The sequence below is a fragment of the Phalacrocorax aristotelis genome, chromosome Z, assembly GCF_949628215.1.
Source record: "Phalacrocorax aristotelis chromosome Z, bGulAri2.1, whole genome shotgun sequence".
NCBI classification, from domain to species: Eukaryota; Metazoa; Chordata; class Aves; order Suliformes; family Phalacrocoracidae; genus Phalacrocorax; species Phalacrocorax aristotelis.
In genome coordinates this window covers 4,709,294-4,727,312 of record NC_134311.1, presented here as the reverse complement: position 1 = coordinate 4,727,312, position 18,019 = coordinate 4,709,294, and the positions used below count along the sequence as shown (strand labels likewise).

Sequence of the window (18,019 nt, the reverse complement as noted above, 5' to 3'; positions counted from 1 at the left end):
CAAGTTTTTTTTAAAAAATTATTTAAAATTAAGTAGAGCTGTGCTATTTTAAATTCTTCTGTTGCTACAGGATGCTGCTGCACAGAACTTTAAACTTTACCCATCACCATAATATCCAGATTAAAATAGATCAAGATCACAAAAAGGACCCTTTTCATCAGGTCAACCTCCCGAAAGGAATTTAAAAGACTTTAAAGATTTTAATTTGGAGTCCAACCAAAGACATGTGTTTAAGCAATATGAGCTGTTTATTTTATTATAAAAATGAGAAACAAATATATATTAATTACATCAAAACTTAAGTTGTATCGGTGGAAAAAGTGTGCTAAGTAGCAGGGACATTGCATGAAAAATGATCGGGGCTGTGTTACACACACACACACACAGAGCTAATCTCGCAGCTCTGTTTTATAATCTTTGTTTCATGCAGTTTCAACAAAGATTTTGTCTGCCAAAAAACTAAAGTCTATACTTATAAAATTAATGTAAAATAGCGATAAAAATACAAGTGAGCTGAAACTGTTTAAAGGGTTTTTAAATTTAATTTTGCCTTTTGTTTTTATATATAGCTATATAAAGCTATATAAATATAAAGCTATAATGTTATTGCTGAGCATAAGAAACACAAGGATAAAGCAAGAAGTCTTGAAAAAACAGTCATTTCCTACAGAAGACAGATAGTTCTCCAAGAAACCTTTAAAGAATGAAATATGCATAACCACATTTCATAGAAAAAAATTTATTTTTAATTTTAAGATACAATTTATAAACATTATAAAGTACAAAAAACATGCTTTAGGTACCAATCATAGCTTTTTCTTGTTGATTTCCATTTCAAAATTATGACTTGCTGTAAATCAGCCTGTTCCAGAAGTTTATATACGTTTAGAATGAAAAAATGTCCTTAAGTTTTTTGTCCATTAGGGAGCAAATAGAAATTTAATAGAAGAGCTGCATTTCCAGGACATTGTGCGACAGGTAAATAATGAAAGGGTCCAAGTAAAAGTTACTGTTAAATCCCACCTAAAATAAACAAGTCAGTAAACAAGCAAATAAGTATTTTGATGCAGTAGTTGTACATGCATCTCAAGGGTATTTTGAACCTTTTTCATCTTCCATTAAGTTTAACTCTCTATCAACACAGTAGACTTGCTTCTACTTGAAGAACCCAGCTAAGTTAATGCATACCCCTGAAGATGCACTTAAATTAGCAGTCTCTGAGCACTCTCCAGGTTCCTCTGCACAGTTCTGACCTGAGGTCTCAGGAACCGTACTCCACCATGAAGAAACACACACCTTACAATTTTGCATGCACTAGAAACAGCGCATGTGCTAAAGGTGCCTATTGGACTTGCTCAGAAGCTTGGGGTGATCGGTGAATCCTTGAAGAAGAATTAGAAATAAACTGAGACTCAGGTTTTTACTTATCTTACATTGTGGTGGTGCCTTGTCTCAAGGATTCTTTTTATGCCATGTGCTGTCCAAAAGCAGAACTGTTCCTGCCCCCAAAGCAGTGCAAACTGCACATCTCACTGTAGAGTTTATCAACAATTACTGCCTTCAGAATATGCTGTGATGCAGATAAAGACCAAGTTTTCTTTTTGTTGCTAACACATCTTTTTTCCAAAACATTTGGAACTGTAGCGGTATTTCCCAGTATTCAGTAATCCCTCCTAAGTGCTGCTGTGGAATGCAGCTATGATACCTCATCACAGACAAAACAAAACAAAACAGTTAGCATTAACTCTTTATTGCAATATAAATACCATAAAGTAAACTGTTTCTCTCCACAGAAGTCAAACAAAATGATCCATGACTAAGGCGTTATCTTTCTGCACTCACTTTCCACTTCAGATATTAAGAGAAGAAAAGGAAAAAAAAGATTGGCTTTAGGATGTGGAAAACATTTTCTGATGGTTGTGATGATCACGTTAGCATTTTCATAGGTAATCATTTATATAGATAGTTAACAAAAAGATACACAAAAGAGGGTGGAAGTGAACTATGTTTCATTCATGTTTTTTTTTAAAGCAAAGAGAGAATCCAGAACACCAAACTTTGACCCCAGTACCATCCATTAAATTATCCAGTTAATTTTTTATTCAGAAATTAATTTAATTCAAATATATTTCAGCCATGGGAAATGTCTCTGTGAAATGATATAGTAGCTTTCCCAGAACTAATAGCCTCTTTCATAGTGATGGCGGAACATCATGCAATTTTCAGCACAGATCAATTTGAGTTTTCTTAGCACCTCTTTAGCAGGAGGTAGCCAGTGGCCACGAGTGCAGGCAGCACACCTTGTAGCCTTAAGGCGATGTTTTTCTCTGGAGGTTGCTCTGTGGTGCAGGGATACCTCAGTGTTAGTGTCACCTTCTTAATGACATGTCTGGTACTGCCCATTGAAGGTTCAAGGGGGTAATTGCAGTCCCCTTCAAGTCCAGTTAAAATTGGGTTCTTCTGGAAACTGCGCTGAGACTATTCTGATTTCCGAATACCAGGCTCGCCTTTCCTGGCTGCCCAATGTCGTACATCACACGCATCAATCCCACAGAAAAAGTGGGCAAAAGGAACATTCCTCTAGTCCAGATTGTGAAAGTGAAATCAAGACCTTTTCTCACTTGATGTTCCAGCATTTCACACCATGTCGATAGTCCCATAATTTACTTTTTCTAACTTCCCATTAAGATCCAGAAGCAAAGAGCTCCACTTCCCTACTAGCGGGGTTTTAATGGAAAACGTTCTTCCTTCCAACCTTGCACAGCTGTGATACAGGTTTATCCCATCCGAAGCATCTGGTACTATTTTGCTTGAGCAGGGAAATAAAATTAAATGCATGGCCCCAAAACTGAATGACCCTTTCAGTAGCTTTACACAGCTCCAGCGAAGGGTAGACAACAGGTAGACGGTGTAGGATTTGCCTTGGTATTGGCCAGTTGCTCTCAGTGAGGTGACAGTATGTATTTCTTCTTTATAGGTTGTCCCACTGCAAAATATGTTGTCCCTGGTTCCCCGTAGCACAGGAGTGTGGAAAGGCTGCACTGCTGCAAATGGTGTGAGGTGCCTGCAACCTACAGGAGCAGAATTGGTTTACACGCTGTGGTGCTTTTTTAAAAAGGAAGCCCCCGAATAGCAGGAAGTCGTGGTTATGTTACGGAGAGCTGCCTTTTACTTGTCACATTAAAACCAGTGGTTAGTTTTATTAAACTATGATTGCAAACATCTGCCTGTGGAAGCTCCATCTGAAATGCTTCTCTTATTTCATACACTGCATTGCTCCAAATAATGATCAGCCCCGTTTGCAGCAGACTTGATTTTTGGAAGGACTGGTCTGCACAACTGTTCTTGGTTTATTTAGGTTTCTGGCACACCTTTTATAATTTTTAATTTTTTTCACTTTCAGAGAAAAAACTTGAAAACAGAATTGAGCCAAAACTTGTTTATCTGGATGCCAGGAGTCACAGGCTTTTTGTGGTTTTCATCTGAAACAAGAAATCAGTGAAGCTGGGTATCTGCAAATGTCAATGAGCCCGACCTAACCACCTTGCTCATTACAGAGCATAAAACCAGCTAAGGCCTGATCGGTTTTAAGTTTAATTCTATAGCAAACTGACAAGAATTTTGTTTGGTTTTTCACTTTCAAACACCTGCCTCCTCTAAAATAACAGTTCCCATCCTTACACAGCGTATACTTACTTGTAACATCATTTAAACCAGGCTATGGAAAGTAAGCATTTACTTCCTGGCAGTTGTGAAAACACTATTACAGACGGTATTTAAATTTATACATTACATAAAGAGTAATTATGTTCATGTAAGACAATGATGATGATGATGATGACAGTGGTAAGATCAGGCAGCAGATGTGTGAACATAAGTGCCTGCCACCTTATTTTAAACATCAGATGAGCTAAATGGAAGCTTAAGGACCTTTTGGGGATCATTTTTTTAACTGAATATAAATGATTCTTTAAATTTTATTCCCCATTTGAAGATACAGTAAATTATAGTCAAATGTTCTTCACAGTGCTGATATTACAGCAGCACTGACATCATTACTTCAGAGGCAACTAATTGAGAAACACATGACGTAAGAGGTTTTTTAAAATACATAAGCACAGGAAAAGTTTAAAATTTGGTATCTCTTATCAAATCCTGCAGGTAGTAACCATGCCTGTTCTCAACAGCACAGCCAAGGTTCTCCTTCACATCTTTTAGTACTTAAAGGGGGCTTATAAGAAAGACAGGGACACCTTTTTTAGTAGGGCCTGCAGCAATAGGACAATGGCAATGGTTTTAAACTAAAAGAAGGTAGATTTAGACTAGACATAAGGAATAATTTTTTTTTACATTGAGGCACTGGCCCAGGTTGCCCAGAGAGGTGGTAGATGCCCCATATGGAATAATTGCTGAGGTGACTTAGAAATTAAACTTATGTTTTTAGAAAAGGTACAGCACTGAAGAAGCTGCCAGGCTGAAGTGCAGCTGATACGTGAGGAATCCATTCCACAGCAGTTCCCTAATAACCTTAGGTGTCGGCAATGCCAGGAGAACTTGGCGTACTGACTCTACGAGAAGTTGTCTGGAGGGTAGAGCCGTGTGGAGGCATCGCAGCCAGGCTCTGTGATAAATGGGAACTCGAGGTACCATGGAGCTGGTACGCTGCATATTTGCCACCCTGGGCCAACAGTCTGTCATACTTTTGACAAAATGTTGTCCTTCTGGTAAACTTTGCTTATTATAATATCATTATAATACCAAAACACACCTCCATCCCAAAAGCTACCCGCCTCTAAGGTGCAACCACCCCTCACTGGGCACACACTTTGAATTTCTTCTAGTCTACACTTTTAAAAGCAAAGTGAGGAAATTTTACACCAATCTTAATAAAGGTATGTATGACAAGAGTCACTCAGGCTCCACCTGAAAGATAAAAAATACTATAAAATAGCTTAAGAGAAAGAGGGTGTTAGGGAAGATACCACCACATACCACTCTGACTTCTGGGACCAGTCCATGGGCTGAGCCTCTCTTCCCCCCCCACTGGGATGCCTTTGGGTAAGACTGGAAACCTCTATAGAGTCACTTTAAATCCCTAATGTATTAGAGTTCCCTTGCTTCATATTAGAGTTGCTTCATATTTGTTTAGCGTACTTGTAGCCCAGCAGTGTACTCATAACTTTGGTATTTATATGTGTCTTGTGACCAGCAATCTTATCACCGGTAATCCAAAGAACCTGTGTACCTGTTGCTTTAATAAATTGTACTACCCATTAATCTAGCCATGATGGTTTGTATTGAACACGACAGGCCTGGGCATCTGCCAAATCAGTTATTAGCAACAAATACTTTGATGGGTGGTTACTTCTATAATCCTTAGAAAATAAACTGTTGACCAAGTCTGAGACTAAGACTGGATTTAGCCACACCTAGACTCCTCTCAGAGGAGTTTAGAAGGCAAGGGGGTCCTGTCTGAACCTCGTGACTCAATGGTAGGGTCTCTCTCTAGCCACTCCTCAGACTCCTACTATTAACACAACACCCCATCCCTGGAAACATTCCAGGTCAGGTTGGACGGGGCTCTGAGCAACGTGATCTAGTTGCAGATGTCCCTGCTTACTGCAGGGGGGTTGGACAAAGTGGCCTTTAAAGGTCCCTTCCAAACCACTCTATGATTCTATGATCTGCAGCCTCTTGGGCTTTCTCACCTTTGCCCATCTCATGAGATCTTCAAGAAAGCATCTGCTGGACTGGACATGACAAAAACCAGTGGTGGAGTCAGAGGAACCTCCCACCTGTTCTTTGCTATGTTTTCTTGGGCAACTCAATGAGAGTGTAGGAAACACAGGCTTACATCGCACCTTCACCTCACTGAGGTTTGTCCCCTTCTGCAGCCTCTCAGGACGTGGCCTAACCACCCAGTGCCCCAGGGCAGGGGATCCCCTCAGTCCTCAGCATCTGTATGCTACATAAAAAAGTTCAGATTTGCTGGGCCAGGAAGGGAGCAGCTGCGGGTCGGGCAGTGGATGAGAAAGAGGGAAGGGCACAGGCAATGAAGTGTAGGTCAGACATGAGGTCAAGCCTCAGCTGCTGTGACTCCTTAATATGAAACACCCAAATGTCATGAAAGGAGAGGAGGGAAGACATGGGGTACCACAGGGGTCTCTCCATACATGATGTAGGAGAACTTTTTCCACTGCTGAGCACCACCGGTTCTGCTACACATGGCTGAAGGTCGAGCTTTGCATCCCGAGACCCAAAACCACTTTGGAGGTGTAGATGGATAGGTTGGCTCCGTTGTAGTGCATGTTAGAGCAAGAGCTGGTACCTGTTGATTCAGTAAAAGAAGACAAAGGAAATTGTAGAAAATGCCAGAAAGAGGCTCTTGAACAGAGTGTAGATCTTCATTACCCTCTGTCCTCTGCCATGACCCTTCCTCAACAGTCTGGCTGCCATGATATGGAGAAAAAGCAGTGTTTCCATCCAGGCTGTGATGGATAGCCCTAGCTGGAAGGAGCTACACCAGCTACAACATATTATAAAATAGTTTTTAATTTATTATAAGAAGGAAAGATCAAGGACTGTTTCCACTAACCTTAACCACTTTATTGGTATTAAATCATATTAAGTTGCTGTTATTTTCTTGCATTTGGCATTTTATTTTGTTTTTTTATTCTGATTCTCCTTGGCCTCCTGCCAAAGGTCCATCAAGTATCGAGAGCCAGTTCTAAACTCCATTTCCCCTACAAAAAATGAAGAGAGATAATTATATTTAAGAGCACTGTATAGAAAAAAAGTAGCAGTAATTTACTTCTATGGGTGGGTATAGAGCAAAACAATAGCTTTAAATAGACATATCAGGTGAGCTGCTTGAATAGACCATGTATACATACTGCTTTCATACAGCTTGAAAAAAACAGCCAGTGAGTGTGTGGATTACTGAAGCATGCAGTGTCTTACAGTGAAATGTTTTGAATCTGATGCTGCAGAAGACAACGTGCCCACTATGGGATGCGAAGACAGCCCAGGGAGCTCAGTACCCTGCAAGATGTGAGTCTGAGAGACAAATTTTTATACATTTGCTTAGCCTAATATATATTTTCAGACTAATCCAAATGACAACTTCATGCCACATAACTATGAAGCCTCATGCCACAGGGAGGTAAATCAAGAAAACGCTGAACTTAGACCAAGTCACAGCTGTAAGAACAGGAGTGCGCATGCATGTTTATATATACCAATATCATTAATTACTTTGCTGAGCTTCTTCTACAGGTGATGCTGGGTCTCACAGTCTGCAGGTGATGTATTGACTCTTTAGAAGTTATTCAGTGAGTTCAATAAATTCTGCAGGCTTTATAATTCACCGTATTTTAGACTTACTATTGTAAAATAGTACGACTTGGGCTTGTATTCAGAATACACTCAGAAAACATGCAGATAAAGCAATTAGCCACTTTAGAGGGGGCTTCTTGGTTACAGTGTCCATATTCATTAAACTGATTAAGAACACATGCAGTCTCATAGGAGGGCCAGGTCAGGAATAATTTTTTCTTATGAGGGTACAGTAAATAGGTCACACAGTTAAACAACATCAATACTAATTGATTAATATGTTCTACAAATCCAATGGAAATTAGGGGAATTTGCTGATTTTAAAATTAGACTGGTTATAAATGATCTGAGATGGTTTTAGCTGCCTAATTTAAGGCAACTAAATTAAAGTGCTTTGTCCCGTCACTTTTAAGTAATACAATTAATATGTGCAAAGTAACTAAAATTTCCTATATCCTAATTGACTGAGTCACATCCTTATCCTTTTGCAATGTGTTCTTCTGTAAATACCATCAGCCAAATTAAAAATATAACATTTTTCCTATAACCATCCATACAAAATGTAAGTGTACTACAATAAAACTATCTGTTGAAAAAAGAAAAAAAATGCTTGTGCATTTTGAAACTGGTTTACTTACTGAAATTCTGTGTATTCCATGATCAAAAAGAGAACATGAACACAGTGGAAATTTTGGACAAATTTTGTAAGAAAAAACTTTTGGTGTAAACTGAAATTGCATATAGCTTACATCTAAGCATTTGAAAGAGGAAAAATAACACTTTACCAGCAGCAATCTGAACTCAAATACAGATACATTTGGTCCTTATGAAGCTTCTTGAAAGACTGAAAACTGGCTTTTGGGGGCTTTTGTATGTGAAAGTCACTTGGATATCCTGTTTTATCAAATTTTGTAAGGTGTTATTTGCATTATATAGCGAAACTGAGTTTGGCTGTGCATATTTTGGGTTACATTACAAGATATTTATAATGTGCCTCCAGCAAGTACTAACATCTTCTAAACAAAAACTTTCAACTATTACATAAATGCAGGGGGAATTTGGGAAAATGTTGAAGGTATAATGTCACGAGATGCAAGAACATAAGTTTTCACCTTGTATGAACTTCAGAGGTGTTGAAGGATTTGCAGTGTCTTTCACAACTGGAAAAGTAAAAAACTGGAGCAATGTAACAGACACATTTCTGGAGCAGATATCCTGCCCCCATCTGTTCCGAGTAGCACTGCTTACAGCTGCAATTAGCCCCTTCTTTTGTAAGACATGCTTAGTCAAGAAGGACAACCTCAATTCATTGCTTTCCAGGCTTGTCTATGGTTATCCTCTGCGATAGCTAACCATGTAGCTATCAGATTAGCGTGGTGCAAAGTGGGTGTAGTGACACTGCATTTTCAGTACCCGTACGTCAAGGATCTACTTTGGCCGTGCACATCAGAACCTTTAACAGGGAAAACAACTGCTTCAGTCAACCTTTGGTTGTTTGTAGATGCCCTGGAAACCTCTTTCAGCCCCAGCAAGTCCACAGTCTGGCCCTTGCATATCGGCTGAAATACATTGGCTTCTTCACAAATCCATCCCAATATCCTCCCTAAATGTTTTTGGGTTCTTATCTGAATCAAATAGAATCCATAAATCTTTTTACAATTTACCTGTTGCTAGCAGTCTAGTTTGTGCCTGGGGCTAATAATGGCAACTCGATTTATGGTACCATCTTGTGACTTATGTTTCTAGTGAACGATGTCAACAGCAGATCCATGTTGAACATAATCCTCTCTAGACTTCTGCCAGTTTTGAAAAGGGATCACTGACTCTGTCTAGTAGATTCAGTAACATTATCCCACAAACAAAATGTAAGCCGAAAATCACTTTTACATATTTCCTTGTTGATATGAGATTTTATACTTGTTCTAGATCTACAAGTGCATAATCGCAACTAATAAACCAAGTTTTAAAATTTTTATATGTTTTCTTGCGATATAAATGCTGCAGATGTGCATACAAACAACAGCTAAATTAACATCTGGACTCTGGTAAATAAATTTATTTTATTCTCTTGCGTTTTGAACACAATATCAGCTGAAATATTTTAAAATAATTTAACTAATGGGATGTTATCAAACAAAATAATATGCACCATTTATTACATTTTTTGTTTATTAACTATATTTTGCAGTGAATAACAAATAGTCTCACTGAACCTTGTCAACAGGATGTATTTGAGTAAAAATTTCAGAAGTTGCTCTGACATTGTTGATAAGAGTGAGAAATTCCACTATTTCCAAAGTACTGTTGCTCAGCCACCCTGGTGGCTGACATCCTGAGGAGACAGGCAGTAAAAATCTTCTGATGAGGAGAGGACTGTAAGCCATGCAAGCTCTTCCTTTAATTATTATTTTCTGAACTTCATTCACATCACTAATAAAAAATGAAGGTTTATCCCCCACTTCTTTATCTTTGTGGCTCCCAGAGCCCCACCTCACTTTTAGGCAATACAAATAAATTTTACAATATTCTATGTACAGAACAGCTGAACTTTTCCCCATTCCTGCATTTGGACTGTAATCCCTAAAACTGCTCCATACTTATAGGTGTCTGTATGTGAAAATACATTGCAAAGAAGGGTGTCATCTTACTTATTCTTTAAAGTAGTTATTTCATTTTTCATGTAATCTCAATATGTTATTTCAATAAAGTGGGGTTTTTTTATGGATAATGAAATTATTTGAAATAGAATGGCTGCTGGATATTTGATGCAGATCATGGAAACTGCTTTGAAGCCGGTGTCTCTGCACCACTGGAGTGTTGTAGCACCCTGAAAAATGAAGTTGTCCAGCTCAGGCACAGTGTGCCCTGGGCCACGCTGAGCACATTCCTTCCCTGCGCGCTGCACAAAGACGGCACGGTGCTGCAGACTGAGAATAACTGATAAAGCAAAGACAGGCAAGAGGAGGCGTGGAAATTAAAGTTGAGGCTAACATGTGAGTTAGTATCTGATGTGCATGGCTGTGGTGTGCACAACTGCACCCTGAAACTGGATATTACACTCAACAGTCCTTTCCTGCATGTGCTGTCTCATGCGGAGAGAGGATGTGAAGAGGAACTGTGAGAAAGTTGCTTTGTCATGAATGTCAATATGCCTGTTTTCAGGATTTTGGCCTCAAATTTCATATAAATTCCATGCCATGTTATCTTTTCTTAAAGTGTTTCATTTTCAAAAAAGTATTTTTGAGTTGTCTATTTTAAATTTTAGTTTGTAACTTATTTCACTCCTCCCTTGATTTGCCGCCTGCTTTTTGATGGGTTCCCTGCCTGCATTTCAATCTACTGTTGCTTAAACAACATTTAAAAACTATCATTTACTATCATCGTGCAGACGCACTAAGGATATCTGATTTCAGGATGCTTAAATGTAGCTGATAAAATCAACCCTTCTTGCAGCTGAATTTGCTAAACAATGAAGTATTTTTAGACAAACATTGCTGAAAATAAAGCTACATAAATCTGCAGGGTAAGCAAGAGAGTTCTGGGCAGTTCATCCATGCTGTAAAAGATTTTAAAATATCCCAGCTCAGCCATAGAAAAGAAACAATACCCAAAAATGCTGGTGCATTGGATCTGCACAGTCTGTACCCAATAACAAAAAGCTACACGTGCCTATTAAAGAGAAAACAAAACTAGGAGAGCAGATACCATCATAGGCACTTGTTAGAAAGTTGCTGCCGGTTTAGTTAAGAGCCTCTGCCTTGTTCAGCTGTCTTCTCTCCAACATGACAGTAAACTTAAAATACAAGATCTGTACTCTTGTTTAACCAGAATCCCAAATCCACTGGAGCCAAAAGACGCATTTTCTCAGATCAGAGGGAAAAATACCTAGAAGCAAACCCTCCAAGGGTTGATGATCACCCTGGACACCCTACTGCCCATTTCTGAATGTTCCAAATGATCTCTGCGTGCAGAGCCAGGAAATGCAAAACAACACTTGGGCTCGGAGGATTAACCTCCATTCTACACAGTCTGAACAAACTCCTGTAAGGGACTTCACTGAAGTGGTGATTGAGGGAAATCATCCAGGTAGATCATTTGCAGGTTGTAATATTCCTTACCTGCCTCCAAGTGGCAACGGGTATAGCATTCTTCCTTGCAGTCCCCAAAAAACACACCCTTCTCTAACTGTGAAAATTAAAGAAATCACTCGGAGTCTTCCATCTGGCTAAATTCTGGTCACTCAGCATAAAAGAGGGAGATATCCTAAGAGTATTACCAGGTTGTTCTTACAGGAAGGCAGACTGGATCATCAGAGATGAATGACTAATGAAACTGCTTGTCCGTGAAACTTCCATTATGGCATGAAATATTTAATGTTAGTACCATACAGACCAACTCTGTCCAAAGTGGTTGATCCCATTCCTATCTCTCTGCGTTATGGGGAAGACAGAGACCTCTGCTTTGACCAGGTCTTTATTTTTGCTTTGTTTTTAGCAGTTTTCTCTGACATTTCTGTACAACAGCATTGTAGATATATTTTGAAGAAGGCAGAACAGTGATGGTCTACAAAGCCTGACCTGAAAAAGGAGAAAGACATTGCAAGGAGTTTCTAAACCATTGTTTGGATGGAAATTTGGCACCAATATCAGGGCCAGAATAATGAAAATTACTGTTTTTCCAACATCAAAGGTGCCACACAGCTAGGTTAGCCTGAGAATAGCATTTATCCAGTCTGTGGGAGGCCCATCTTCCACTCCTTTCTCTGCTGAAAATGCAAATTATTGTCACTTAGATGGCTGCCATTACCACAAGGCTCCTCCTGACCTCACAGTCTGGGTAAGTGCTCACCCAGACAGCAATAAGAACAATTATATCCCCTCCCCACCCCAGATTCACAGCTTTTTTTATATGTGTATATAGACACACACCTGAACAACTGGTGTATAAGCAGCCCCATCCTCACCTCAACTCTAACGATCAAAATCAGTCAATGGGAGACCAAAATCTGTGCTTCTATTCTAGTTGGAGAGCTGTACCTGCAGAAGCAGCTGCTTAACAAGTAACTGTTGCCTCATTTGGGCAGTGATGACCAAGGTATAGTGTGTTGATAGAGGGATAGAAAATGAGACAAAACCCACAGAAATAATTTATTTCTTCCTATTATTATCTTTTTAAAAAAAAATTATTTTATTTTGCTGTTATTCTCAAAACAAGTAAGAAGTTACTCCGTTCAGTCCAAGGGGGTTTTTCTGTATGATTTCCAGAGCTGCCACACCCTGATCCTCATTTTTTAATGTACAGTGATGTGGTGGTCACAGCTAAGGCTTAATAATTGCTTCAGGACTTCATCTCCAATTTTAGGGAATCAACTGACAGATTCAAGTGACACAATATTAAACCAGAAAACTTTCTTTATCCTGCTATCAGAATATAGGTAACACGATAGCCTTGTACTTTAGACATCAGCTAAAATAATAATGGGTCTGGAAAATACAATATACTTGGAGGACGTCTGATGTATTAAACCAAAATCTTTCATAATTTAAATCTATGAATGCTGAGAAACCTATGCCAGTATTTGGCCTACCCTGTTATTTATTAAGATGTTAGAAGAAGATACATATTGTTCTGGAGCCTACCGCTAGCTAAGGAACTCTTCCTTTATTGCATAGATTTGCTTGCATAGAATGAATTTGATTGAACTTTTCAAGGTGCTTTTCCAAACCTTAGAAGTGCACAACCTTTGTCAAGGCAATGGTAACATAATCAAGAGTAACAGTAAGAAAAACAATGGCTTATAAAGAATTGAATTTTCATTTTATGTCTAAATTCCACCACATACACATAATAGGCATCTCAATCATGTCAGTCTAACATATCAACGGCACAGCAAACACAAATGCACCAAGACAATGCATGGATTTATAAATATAAATAGGCAATTACATTACTAATCCACTGGATCATATAACTTTCTTAGTCAAAGCATTTGGCATGAGAACAAAAAATAGTAAAGAACCTGTAACACCTTCCAAGAAAAGATAAAAACTAGAGAATGATCAAAGTTAATTCCATTTAAAATAGATGTTCCTAACAATTCAGGCTTGACGCTGTTGAATCACTTTCCATATTATGAACTCTAGGAGGAACTGCAAAGTTTTATCTTTCCTGGTTTGTTCACCATTCAGTACTATTTACAATCAATGGAGGAACCAAATGAAAGCATTGAAATAGCGCAAATATATTACCATGAACAACTATCATATGCTCTCATAAACTTTATGTTTTATCTTTTGAAAATCTTCTGCTATTTAATAAGATTTGGCCTCTTAGTTTTAGTCTCATATTGCAGGAGCAAGAGAAGACCTCGTCCTGCTCTGGCATGTTGCAGTGTTGTCATGGATACACGAGTATGGTACATCACTTCCACCAGTAAATAAACAAGATTCTCAGGGTGCTCGGCAGGATTTACTAGCCCTGTAGTATTGTTAGCTGTACCAGGCTTTAAATAAGCAAACGGTTTGTAGTTTTAGAATAATATCCGGGGCTGTTTGGGGGCATGCATACATGATATATCTTCCTTTAGGAAAACCAAAGGGTAAATGTTATGCTGTGGAACTTGACTGTCCTTCCTTTTCAATTCAGTTTATCTTTGCCCCTTTTTTTTCAGAAGACGTTCGCAGATTACATGAGGGATCATCCTCTAGTATGGCAGGCAACTTGGGGTAGTCACTTACTAACTGCTTAAACAAATGTGTCAGACCTTTACATATATGAACAATAAAATGCACTTTGTCCATTTTAATGGGGAAAAGTAATTTTAATGTAGCAGCACATTGCAAGCAGTGTTTGGTGACATTCTCGTCGCCTTTACTAAAACAAAGTCCTCTCTCCACTCAGAGACTACAAAGATGAAATTCAGTCTTACCAGCATATGAGTCAACAGCCACAACAGGCTCGACTTGATTCTAACAAATCAGCATCTTATGTTGATGAAGGGATGTAGATTAAATGCCCTAAGCTTGCGTTTCAAGAAGGAAAAGCACAGATTGTTAAGAATGCTATATTTAGTCTAGTATATTAAGATTCACAATAGTAGAAGTCCTAGCTAAGGACTCCAATTTATTAGATAAATGAAAATAGAAACGTCAAATTAAATTGGGTGAAAAATTCAGGTTTATAAGCTCTAAAACTGCAAACCTTTAATACTTTGAAAGATAATTTACTGAAAAATAATTGTATTTTATACAGAGTTTACAAAAGTAGGTAAATCCTTCTTTTCTTGCTTAAAATGCCTGCTCTGTATGATGATGCATTCAGGCACACACAATATCTGTATGACTGGGATGTTCTGTTGTGTTTAATTGTTGACATATCTTTGCTGATTAGCCTGAGTAAACCTAATTTAAGGCTAGACAGAGCAAATATTTTATGATGTGTAATTTATTTGATAAATTTATCCTTTTTTTCATCTCTGTGAGCATACCTGTGAGCAGATTGCAAGGTAGGTTGGTAGTTCAGGGTTTTTTTTTCCTACGGCATGACTTCATTACCAATATTCAAAACCTGCATTGTACCCATCAGTTGCCTTTGGCTGAAGAAGTCATTAAATGCTGTACATGTTCTTTCATTTTTGGAGCTAAGGCTGTGAAGTTTTGAGTGATCACTCTGAACTCTACCCAACAAAGCATCTACCTTCAAAGGCAGCTGATTTCACTGAGAGTTGGAGAATGACCCTTGAGGATCTGGGCCAAAGAACCTTATCTTCAAGCACAAGTATGTTCCTGCTGAGCTCAGGAGTGTCCAGCATCTCCACCAAGACAGGGCACCAAGAGTTTCTAACAGACAGACTTCTTCCCAGGATATGAAATTTGCTTTCCACAAACATTTTGCTGTTGGCACTCAGCTGCTACAATATTTACTGAAAGCAAGCCCAGGGAGGGCACGAGCTCAGCAAAAGCAGACTTAGTGGGGAATGGATATTTGTGATTTTGGGTATCTGCTTTTATTGGTTGCCCTTTGCTACTTAAGACACAGCATCACCAAGCCCTATGTGTTACTTGTAACAGCCTCGTGAGCTCCTTGGGGCAAGAATATCTCTCCTCTGCTCAGAAAGCATGCAGCACACTGGGATGCCTGAGGAAATAAACAATAAATTTTATCAAGTAGAATTTCTTTCATTAGTAATTCCTGAATGTGATGGAAGTCACATTGCTGTTCCATCAGTAAGGATTACCAGTGCAAGTAAAGGCTACGGGATCACACCCAGCTGTTGCAGGCCATGTGGGGCTGAAAAATACAAATACCTCCAGTTGTTAATCTGTACATTTAAACATTTGAAGCCCATTTAAAATAAAATTTTAAAAACTTCGGTGAAGGCAGCTGCAGTGTGCTTGCAGAAAAACAGCAGCAAATACTGATTTACTAATTTATTCCCAAATTAAAGCTGAAATTATTACCTTATTTTTTTAAATGGAAAGAAAAGAATGAGAGAAAAAAGGCCACTGTGGCTTCTAAGGGAGAACAAAACACAAAGATATCCCACAGAAATTAACCTTCTTTTAAAATTACCTCCTTGCAGGCCTAAATAGAGGTAGGATTTCCATCCTTCGCAAAATAACACTACTGTGCGTGAGCAGGCACCGTTCCTCCTTCCTCAGACAGCAAGTACAGTCTGCAAAGCTGCGCTTTAAACTACATGTCCAGAGCCGAGAGAGTTAATTTAAATTTGATAACAAATGGCTCTGCTTTTGAAATGAATGTAGCCTGGCAACTTCAACTGAGAACCCTTCATAGGGCCTCAATTATGTATGCAGCTTCTTTGAGAAATAGTTTCACACATCTGACCCAAGGCCCGCGATGTTGTTGCCTTGAAATAAAACTGTACGTAGGCAATGGTTCATTTCTGTACAACCTCCACGTTTCTGCACCCCTCCCACCCTGGGTGCACACGTACAAAACTCACAGAATCGCTTATTCCAGGACAGTTTCTTGCATTTCTTGCATCATCTCATCCACTGCCATCTGAGTACAGATTTAACACATATGATCTTTATTCCAGCATTTAACCTGCACGCTCGTTAATTTATTTTTTTTTAGGAATTTCCAGCCACTCTGCCAGGCTGCCCTCATCAAAGCCACCGTGTGAAACCAGACAGACAGACAACGGGTTAAACACCCACACCATTTCATTTTTTAATTTCTTTTTCTCGACACCCCCCCCCCCCCCAAAATGGCTGCTTTGTCTGTGTGCATACACCAATAGCGAATGTCCTTCTGTTATTGTACAGCCAATTTGATGTGTCAAGTATTCATATGCTAATGGTGGTACAGTTTCTCACTTTTTCACAGATAAATTGTAAGGATTGTTACAGGCAGTGAAACACAAGAATAAACAGCTTTTATTTCAAAACTGATAAATTACTTTCCATTCAAATAACATGCAACACATGTTACTGACCGTTATTGTTTCTATTCATTGCGAGTTTGCCTTCTGTTTTTCTTTCTTACAATGGTTAGAAAATATTTAGCAGATCAAGCCAGAGTTGATGCAAATTATTTAATTTCCTTAATTTCCTTTGCACTTTCAATGTGTGAAGTTAATTTTTGCTCAGTTTTCACCCACAGTGAAAGTTTTGCAATGGCTACGGGCATTGTTCTCCCATACAGGGCATTCATAATATTTTAAAGCTTACAATAGGTAGGGTTTGAAGACTGAGGTATTTCCTTTTATGTGTTAACAAAATATGCCATAGTATGCATGTCCAGAATCCATTACTTTTAGGAATGCTGCTGGCAAAGGATTCCCTAAATAGAGCATAAAGCAGAAGCAGAAGAAAATAATAGCCAACACCTTTTTGTTTTGTTGCAAGATCAACATTTATTCAAAACCTGAAAAGACTAGGTGTTAAGAATGATCATTTGTATTTTGTACCTGAAGTAAAACAGGACTGTTTTACTTATTTTTAAAATAAACTTGCTTATTAAGCAAAGACTCTTTTTTTTTTTTTTTACAAACATAAAAATGTACTTGCATTTCTACTGATTGAAAATGTGTGCTTTTACATAACACACCCAGCGATTATATCTGTGTCCTCAGTTTGGACATGAAAACACATTTATATAATTACATTTTTCCACAGTCAATCCATAAATGTAAGGACATTCTGAGTTAAACCCATGAGTGCAGATGGACACCGTTAATTTAATTAGTCAGTGGCGGATATCTGTTCCACCCCACTGAAGTCCATTGGTCCCCTCATTTAAGTCGCTGCACCCTGCCCCAGCCCAGGGAGGAGAGCGAGGTCAGCCAGAAATTAATGCCGTACCTGGGAGCTGTGTACCTCAGGGCTCTTCCTTGCCTTTGCGGAGGTGTAAGGTAAAACATCAATGCCAGCTAAATGCGTGCAACACCAGGCCACTGCAGACAGGTGGTAACAAGCAGTTCGGCAGCGCAAAAAGACCCTCAGTGTGGTATTAGCTCATCTATAACATGTTGTCCTGTAGATTTGTATTTAACCACAGGAGCAACTCTACATGGGATAATGTCGTTGAATTACAAAATAGTGTGAAATCCTACCGATATGTAACAGGTACCAGCAATTGTGTGCTGGAGGTTGAGGCAGTAAAGCTTGATTTATAAAATACATGTACTTTCTTATTTTAAGTGTGCCTCATTAAGGTT

General features: G+C 38.7%; 1 long non-coding RNA gene across 1 annotated transcript in view; it reads right to left on the bottom strand.

Moving 5' to 3' along the window:
- Positions 1-756: 756 nt before the first annotated feature.
- LOC142050438 (uncharacterized) overlaps positions 757-18,019 on the bottom strand; it is a 119,050-nt gene continuing 101,787 nt past the window's right edge. Inside the window, exons 5-6 of the long non-coding RNA XR_012658036.1 lie at positions 6,596-6,743; positions 757-3,071 (exon numbers count right to left, since the gene is read on the bottom strand). This is a non-coding gene — a long non-coding RNA (uncharacterized LOC142050438). The remainder of the gene's footprint in view (positions 3,072-6,595; positions 6,744-18,019) is intronic.